The 8,676-nt window shown below is 30.8% G+C and overlaps 1 protein-coding gene and 1 long non-coding RNA gene across 2 annotated transcripts in view; both read right to left on the reverse strand.

Annotated features, from left to right (window-relative positions):
• Positions 1-376, reverse strand: part of Art8 (Arginine methyltransferase 8) — a 157,005-nt gene extending 156,629 nt beyond the window's left edge. Inside the window, exon 1 of the mRNA XM_088278341.1 lies at positions 281-376. The gene's annotated coding sequence lies outside the window, so the exon portion shown is untranslated. The remainder of the gene's footprint in view (positions 1-280) is intronic.
• Positions 372-5,111, reverse strand: LOC148311791 (uncharacterized). The gene is made up of 3 exons (XR_015839334.1): positions 5,096-5,111; positions 2,346-2,438; positions 372-412 (listed from the first exon to the last, which is right to left on the reverse strand). It is a non-coding gene; the product is annotated as an uncharacterized LOC148311791 (long non-coding RNA).
• Between the last annotated feature and the right edge of the window lie 3,565 nt (positions 5,112-8,676).

Here is an 8,676-nt window from a genome sequence, read left to right on the forward strand (position 1 = left end):
TAATCCCGTGTATTCAAGGAGAGTCAAGTGAACCATTTTATGCCTTTATTGGGATCGTTCACGAAAAACGGATGAATAGTAAAAAGAGTATAAAAATTCATTTACACGACAGGATGTTTACAAAACAATGAGTGTTTAAAAACAAATGCGGGTGCAGCACCTTACATATGATAGAAGTGAAATTTCTTAAAAAGTCTTCACGGATATAATCAAACAATCACAGGACACAAACCTGAAAAAAACCCAAGTAATCACAAACACAATGAAAAATATTACTTACCCAACGCTATTTTATTATATGTGTGTATACGTCGCTCTCTTTTCCTCCACTCCCGTGGCATCGGACTGTATATCTCTCTTTCCCCTTCTCTCTAAGTTATCCTCTCTCTCGTGTGACGAAATGTGACGCATCCTTGAAATTTCATTTGAAAAAAGTTCAGTTACTGTCTCGTTTGAAAAAATATTATTTCGTATTATGATACATACTATGCATATATATGTATATATATATATATATATATATATATATATATATATATATATATATATATATATATATATATATATATATATATATATATATATATATATATATAAACATATATATATACATATATATACATATATATATATATATATATATATATATATATATATATATATATATATATATATATATATATATATATATATATATATATATATATATATATGTATATATATATATATATATATATTTTTTTTTTTTTCCATAGAGGTGTGACTAATAGGTTACTGTTACGTATTCGCTTAATCAATAGATAGTATGGAATTCGATACTTGTGTTCGGTTTATATTTCTTTTATATTCTTCCAACTTTTCCAAGTTTTTTGTGACAAATATACAATCATATAATGAGCTACAAATACGCAACCAAATTTGTGCACTGATTGTGGTGATTAGCTTTAAGAAATCGAATCTAAAAATCGAATTACTTAACAATTTCTTACTTCGATTTCGAAGTTGTTATTTACTTCGTTTTTTAATACTTCGGTTGCCCAAGTCAATTATATATACATATTAAAGGTTGTTTACGAGCTAGAAATACGCAATACGCAACCAAATTTGTGCACAAATTGGCATGATTAGCTTTAAATAATCGAATCTAGAAACCAATTTATATAACGATTTTTTTAAAGAAGTCGTTGTTTACTTCGTTTTTTTTTATTATATTAAATCGATCTCTTGAGTCAAATACTCGTATACTATAGGTAGTCGCTTCAGACCGTAGAATTTATTCAGTTTCAAATGCTCCTGCAGTTCCTTTGACAAGACAAAAACCCAACCAAGCCTACAAAAGACTTCTCATTATTAGAGAAAAAGAAATCGATGAAAAGACACGAATCTTACAGCCGTAAACAAAGAAATGGTAATATTGACAGGGATAATCGACGCGGCGGGAGACGCCATCTTTTTTCCTTCTTTTTCACGAAATTTGAAAGGCATCAGAAATGGTACACAATGCCTTTTGACGCAGCTGACAAAGGCACAATTCAGATAATGATCTATGGATCTAGGGACGCTGGTAGTGATGGCTTAAGCAGATCTTGACAGCTCTTTTCTATCACGATTTCACTCAGAATCACTGAACACAATAAATTTGGATTCATTATTGACGCCATGACACCTCCGCTTATGGCTCATGACACCAAAGAAAAGGGAAAATTGAGTTGTAGGCAAATAGTCTACATGTCCATCTACCCAACAATTTTAAAGACAAGATAAATCTATTATAAATCTAGCATCAATTACATACATTTAAAAAAAAATGTTTCTGATAAAAAAAAATAGTTTATGGTAGTAATGGATAAAAAAAACTTTTTTGATACTGTTACTTTGGTTAAAAATGAACACATATTACTTATTATTATTATTTTAGGGTATTATGTATTACAGTTTAATGTACCTATTAACTAACTAACTAACTAACCATCACGCCGCTTCTCCGCAGGGGTAGGCAGAGAGAATCGAACGCCACACCACTCTGTCTTTGCAAACATTCTTTGCCTCTTCTACATTCATGCATCTCCTCATACATACCTGACGATTATTACGACTCCTGACCCGGCCGCTTTCAAGTATTTGACATACCTGATTGTGCCAAGTTTTCAGTTAGTCATTTAACTAACTAACTAACTAACTAACCCTCACGCCGCTTCTCCGCACGGGTAGGCAGAGAGAATCGAACGCCACACCACTCTGTCTTTGCAAACATTCTTTGCCTCTTCTACATTCATGCATCTCCTCATACATACCCGACGATTATTACGACTCCTGACCCAGCCGCTTTCAAGTATTTGACATACCTGATTGTGCCAAGTTTTCCTCGGTCGTCCTCTGTTTCTTTTTCCAACTACATTCGCCACATAAATTTGTTTAACCGTTCTTTCTTCAGTCCACTAGCTATTATAAAAATAATAATAAAATAAAAACTTATTATGATCAAGTATGTATTTCAAATATGTACCTACTTGATGTTGTCAGGTCGGGAGTTTTTTTTTTAAAATAAAGAGTAATATTTGTGTTTTAATTATTTACACAAATATTTCAATTTCATAATATTTCTGTGAGCCTGAGCGGCTCATTATTAGAAATAGGTATCAAATTGTAGTAGAGTGGGTACGAACCTAGAAACTCTGACTTAAGAGTCTGCGACGCTAACCACGGGACCACAACCCGACACTAAATATAATAGAATAGACTAAGGAGAATAATCGGCAGGTACGTATGAGGAGATAAATTAATGTGGAAGAGGTGAAGATTGTTTGCTAAGACATATTGGTGTGGCGTTCTATTCTCTATACCTATTTCTGCAGGGAAGTGGCGTGATGATTAGGAATATACATAAGTATATAGATTATTCAAATTTATTATTATTATTATCATATCGAGACACTGTTTTCGTGATTGTTAATAACACAAATGCGAGGTGATCAGTCCTGCGCTTCAGGAGCTAGTCCATGGAGATATAAAGAAAAAAACACAGACACTATTTTTAACTCCCCTGGGAATCGAACCCGGGCTCTCCAGCACGGTCGTCAAACTGTTTATTTTACAGAAAAGAAAAATAAATAAAATAAATAAATAATCAAAGATGTTTCAAAAGACTGTCGACCACAACGAGTCGATACTCAATTTAACAAAGGTCTTATAGGTGTACCCGCACGATACCTTCCAGCCTTGTCAAAAGCAGGTGTCTCACTTTACTAGTAAAAAATGTAACATTCTAAGAAAACATTTTTTTTTCTTTTGCTTATTTGTATAGAGATATGGAGCTAGTAACACAGTAGATCTGTGAAATATCACACGTGCCTTAAGTGTAAATAGGTATAATATCAAAAATATACATACTTAGATTTAAGACGCGTGTGATATTTGGGAATGTCCTCACCAAAAAGTTACATTATTACATTCCAATATTGCACAAAAATCCTTTAAATGCAAATCTTACTGTTTCCTATATAAACTTTAATTAAAGTTGCGACGAAACAAGACCAATCCTGTGTTAAACCAATATGAAATCATTAAATCGAACCAAAACGTAACAATTTTAAAATCTGGAATTCCTGATTACTTAAAATCATTTATTATGGAAATGTAACGTTTTTGTGAGGACCTCCACATTTCATATAGCGAGTAATAACATATCGCATTTTGATACTTCAACATAGATGAAGAAGAAGAAGATGGAAGTATGGGTATTTACAGGGCTTACGATACATGAAAGGCTAGTTTAAGTGATCATTTTATGCGCTTGTAACATTCACCATTCTACCCATGATCGTCAACCACAGTACTTAAATTTCGAAAGCTATATTTATACTTCAGTTGAAAAAATCTCCTGTATGCTACTTCTTCAGCGACATCTATGGTTGAAATTAATATGTTTTTAAGTACCAAAAACCTTAATGAGATTCTTCTCAAATTATTTAACATTTTTAATCCTGGTATAAATTATTCCTAAGTGGAGCAAAAATAAAATTTGTTAATATTTTTTTGGAAACTCATGTGGGTATATGTAGATATCATATATCGCTCACTCCTTTCAAGAACGTCATAAATCAAAAATCGTCAATTTTCAGTTGTGCATGTTTTCGGAATGCTCAGAAAATGTACTATATCCCAGTAAAAGAGGCATATTTTTAACTTAATATTTATCCGCTACAGGGCAGATAGTGTTGTTTTTGCATTTTGAAGAAAAGGTATTGTTTAATTATTTTTTTAAAATAAACTAAATATTTTTCAAATGGAGAAAAAACCTTCAGGTTTTAACAAAAAAGATCTGTTGCACTGTCAAAAGTTCAATAAGTGGTTTGATATTTATTTTTAATGCAGTGTATTATATTTTTAAACTTTAAAAACGTTCTCCTGAAAAATCAAGTTTTTTTTCATTTATGACGTTCTTGAAAGGAGTGAGCGATATGTTGTATTATGATCTTCGGAGTGTAAAATATTATAAATATGGAAGTAGAAAACTTCCCTCCATTTTTAATTTGCTGCCGGCATAAAATACTCGCTATTTAACTTAAAGTTGAATTTACTTTTAAAACCACATAAAAATGACATTTCAAGCTACTAAGTGTATTTTGCCATTTTATAGGGCGTTGAAAACTTTATAATATGTATCATTACGTCAAAAATTCATATTTTGGAGTTAACGTTTTTTGCCAGTATACCCACGATATGTATATTTTATACTCTGAATTCAATTTTCTTACTTTTTTATTGGTATATGTACCATACATGAGGGTCTGTACATGTATGTATATAAATGAGAAACTACGTAATTGTCACAAAATGAGTTTTGTATAAAACTCATGAGATATTAAAGGCATTTGTGTATATGCAATTTTATTATTTTAAATAAATAAATAAATAAATACTATTTTTAAAGTTGCAATATGATAGAGAATTCATTTTATTGTTAACATTACGTGATATTATGCATGAAAACGACGTATTTTTTTGCTGAGAAATTTTATATAACACCCTAAGCAGGTAAACACATTTCGAAAATAAAGGAAATAATAATAGTGTAATAAAATGAATTCGGTACCTACCCACACCTCCGCACCATTACATGCAAGGACGCTGTAAGCGCCTGAACATAATTTACAAACACATCCAAGCTTATAGTATAGTAACGCAGGGCTTCTAAACATGTCTGTGACAAAGAAAATAAATATCGTAAATCAAACAAAAGCAGACTTAAAAAGCTGCAAATGGAAATTTAAGTGTTTTTAATGTCTAGTATCATAATTCAAGCATTAGAAAATAAAGCAATTTTTTTTGTTGACTTGTGTTATTGATAATAATAATTATTAATATTATCTATCATAAGAATCCTAACAGTCAATCAAACCTCATTCCTTACTTTTTCCTCTATCTCTTGCCTAAACTCCTTTCTGACGTTGCCTTCCTTATTATCATCAATTCGTATTTTTCATAAATATTTTATACAAAGTATTTGTTTCATTTGGTCCCGGGTTCGAATCCCAGGGGATAAAATAAATTTGAGTGATTTTACACTCTAATATTTATTTAACATTACCCTGGACTGGTCCCCCCTGGTAATCACCTAGCTTTTATGCAAAGTAACGATCAAAATAACATTGAATCGATAAGAGGTCCAGTGCTCTATGCACCATTGGGTGCGGATAAGGGTTAGAAGAACTTTTTTAATGTCTAGAATCAGCATTCAAGCATTAGAACAGAAACCCAAAAAAAATGTTAGTTGACTTATGTTATCGATAATAATACAGTAAAACCTCGATATAACGGATTAATTGCGAGGAAGGGTTCCCGTTATATTCGAAAGTCCCGTTAAATAATAAAAGGTTTAAAATAAATCAAAATACCATTTTTTTTCAAAATATGAATACTGCATTTAGATATAAATAAACAATACAAAACATAAACTAAGTTCTATTGATTGTCTTCGGACACTCGTCGTGAAGTAACGTCGCTGTTTGGTATCGACGTGTTTGCTTTCGGTAATCCTGCTTTGAAAAAGAAATCATGCTTTCTTTATACTTTAAAAGTTTTGAGACATCATTTGTGATTAACTAAAAACACATTTGTTTGCTAAATCATTTCCACCATAATGTTTTCCCCAATTCATTCACAGTGAAGCGCCCTTGAAGTAGTATTTTACGAAAATGGCGCTATATAAGTTATCCAAATTTGTTATTATTATTTATTATTTCATACGGCCGCTAAAAATGTTTATATGCGACGACACTCGAATTTAAGCATGTATAATATTAACAGAATGTATTTTTCTTACATTTGACCGGATTTTTGTCTGTTATATTTAAAGTTTGTTAAATAGAGGTCCGTTATATCGAGGCTTTACTGTATATCATAAAGTGCCCTAGAAGTGAATTTTTACGAAAACGACGCCGAATAAAATATCCAATAAATAATGTGAAATTTCAAATATTACAAAAAATATATTCCATGTGATTTAACATGTTTAACTTGTTTTTTCTCTCTCACTTTCTGCATCTTTTGTCCTTTTTTGCAAGATCCAAATTCACTCGCAAACGAGTGAAGGCATAAAATACCAAAAACCTTTCAGAACCTGTGGTTCCTACCGATTTAAATGTAGGTGTATAAATGAATGCAGGTAGATGTGTATAGGTTGTGGTCTTCTCAATAATAAAGACATCACATCTCGCGGGCAGATGGCCGCCCCCCGCCGCACTCCCTAGACCCCCCCCCCACCTACCCAGTACGGCGCGTTCGAGACCGACAAAAAACCAAAGGATAAATTATTATCGTAGATTGTACGAATACTTGGGATACGATCACGAAGATGTGGTGATTAAAATATATTACGTATTTTTTTATTTGAAATATTAATGTTTTTTATCCACGATTCTTCTACCGACTCTTATTCGTATTGTCACACGATTGTGCACAGGTCACTGCATCGTATGGACGCAGTGTTGTCTTGATCGTAAGTAGGGTAATAATACTAATAATACTTTTTTAATCATTATAGCAGGGTGTCAATAACATTTTAACGTTTAAAGATTAGATGCATTTCTACTAAAATTTGTTTAAAAAATACTTAAATCAGCAAAACTAAGTACCTAACCATGTCGCCGCTTCTCCGCAGGGGTAGGCAGAGAGAACAGAACGCCACACCAATCTGTCTTTGCAAACAATCTTCGCCTCTTTCATATACATGCATCTCCACACAAATACCTTCGATTATTCCGACTCCTGACCTGACCACTTTCAAGTATTTGTAATACTTGATCATGCAAAGTTTTCCTCGGTGCTCCTCATCTCCTATTTTTTATTCTATAGTTCAGTAAGTTAATATATTATTTATTATTTTCAAATGTATAAGTTTTGTTACCTTTGACTCTTTAAACAATAAAAAAATCATTTGGATAATTTATATCAAAATATGGCCTACGTTATCAATAGGTAACCACATGTTTTACTGTATCCTGTATATGAGAAAATTTAATAATCTTTTCTCAAGAAGAAAATCTTGATCGCATAATATAGATAATATTACGAAGATATTGTAAAAATAAATAATTCTTTCTTCACATGTTACACAATCTGTATGCAACGCAAAAAAAAGTGAAAACAAAAAACACCAAAGGCAATTTACTAATAATATTTAATTTCATACCTGCTTTCAAGATGCACTGGATTGGTAATTACTGCACTCACACAAGTTATACAACACAAACATATATAAATAATTTATTTTGCACAATATTATATATTTAGAAAATGCACAATATTATATAGAAAACAAAGAAAAACACCAAATGAAATTTAATAATAATATTTAATTTCATACCTGCTTTCAAGATGCATTGGATTGATAATTGCTGCACTCACACAAGTTTCACTACACAAACATGAATAAATAATTTATTTTGCACAATATTATATAGAAAACAAAGAAAAACACCAAATGAAATTTAATAATAATATTGAATGTCATACCTCCTTTCAAGATGCACCGGATTGAAAATTACTGCACTCACACAAGTTTTACAACACAAACACGAATAAATAATTTATTTTGCACAATATTATATATTTTTGACATTTCACAAAATTATGAAATCACAATTTTTTGTTGTTACTTTTTTCGTTATACGTATTATGAAAAAATACAACAACAAAAAACTTACTACCTTGCAAATATTTGTTTTCATAGACAATATTTAGCTTTAGGTAAGAACCTACTGATAAAATAATTTTGATTCTCGTAATAATATGTTTTTCTATGAAAACTTAGATTATTTGTATTTTGTAAGGATATAACGTGACTTGAAAAAGAGGGTAATTAGTTAAAATCATATCTTTTTATTGCGCTGGAAGTCAAAGACATTAAATAAAGGGTATGTCTAAAAATACTGCATATTCTAATAGGCAATATGATTAAATAAATATACCTGGTAATATATGCAGTGGCACTGTTTCAATGTTGTTTTTTGTTTGTTTTTATTATTAGGTATACATTTTTTAAGAAATATGATAATATAGGTATATAATAACTATTGTTATTATTTATATATTACAATTGTTATTATATTATTTCCAGTTTGATGTTACTTGACACCTAAAATGTCTATAGTTTATTTAATTATTTTTATTTGG

The sequence above is a fragment of the Brachycentrus maculatus genome, unplaced genomic scaffold (assembly GCF_059751285.1).
Source record: "Brachycentrus maculatus isolate JH-2025_06_01 unplaced genomic scaffold, ASM5975128v1 h1tg000056l, whole genome shotgun sequence".
Classification (NCBI taxonomy): Eukaryota; Metazoa; Arthropoda; class Insecta; order Trichoptera; family Brachycentridae; genus Brachycentrus; species Brachycentrus maculatus.